This window comes from Serinus canaria, chromosome 12 (assembly GCF_022539315.1).
Source record: "Serinus canaria isolate serCan28SL12 chromosome 12, serCan2020, whole genome shotgun sequence".
Classification (NCBI taxonomy): Eukaryota; Metazoa; Chordata; class Aves; order Passeriformes; family Fringillidae; genus Serinus; species Serinus canaria.
The window spans coordinates 20,698,767-20,699,735 of NC_066326.1; the positions used below are offsets into that span (position 1 = coordinate 20,698,767).

General features: G+C 43.6%; 1 protein-coding gene across 3 annotated transcripts in view; it reads right to left on the minus strand.

Moving 5' to 3' along the window:
* SUSD3 (sushi domain containing 3) overlaps nucleotides 1-969 on the minus strand; it is a 31,149-nt gene that overhangs the window by 28,064 nt on the left and 2,116 nt on the right. The window lies entirely within an intron of this gene.

Here is a 969-nt window from a genome sequence, read left to right on the forward strand (position 1 = left end):
ACACAGAATCAGAAAGGCTGAGTATAACACAGGACATGCCACTTCCAAAACTCCTTTTAGTGTGGGCAAACCAATCCCCATAAGACTTTGACACAACATATAAAAGCAGTCAAATATACATTATTTTAAAAAAGAGAAAAGTCAGTAATTAGCAACACTATCAGACTAGAACAACAGGGTCTATGCTTGGGTTTGAGTTAATTCTCTAAGCCCATTTCCCAGAAAATGTTTCGCGTTTTCAAATTAACTGCTATATTACATTCAAATTAAACAGTCAAGCAGGATACAATTTAAAGCATTGCTACTAGCATTTAGCTAGTAGCTAAAATTTGCCAATTTCTATAGGCACAACAAAATCAGGTCATTAATGAAGTCTGTTAGAACTTCATGAGCCAAATAAATCGCAAGGATATGAGACGACAGGCTGCACATGAGAAGGAGGTCCCTGGATTTCAGCAGCACTCAGCTCTGCTTGCATTGAAGCCAGGGAAAAGCCCATTTACCCTGTGATCTGAACAAAAGAGGAAGAAACCCCGGCAAGCTGCAGGTCACCGCAGCTGCACCAAGATCCAGCATCCTTCCATCTCATCTTGGTCCTAGACTCCAGAGGTGGCTTGGCTGGGAATATACATCTCCTGCTGCCTGGGCCAGAAGGTCCAGACCACGGTCCTACTCCCTCCAGGCCCAGACACCCACCAACGCCACAGCCCTGTGCAGCAGACATTTCCCACCAGCTCAGACCCTCCGTCACCTTGCATTACGTCCAAATTATTGAACCCACTTAAGCCAAAGAGGTTTTGAAAGGATGTTATGGTCTATGCAATCAAATTGAGTAACAAAACTCCAGGGAAGAGAAAGGTAAGAAGGAAAAAGCTTTGCTTGGTTTCTCATTTCACCCCTCAATGTTCCATATTCCATTAAAACACTGATATCTTAATTTCCTTCCCAGCCCAGTGATACGCACCCAGG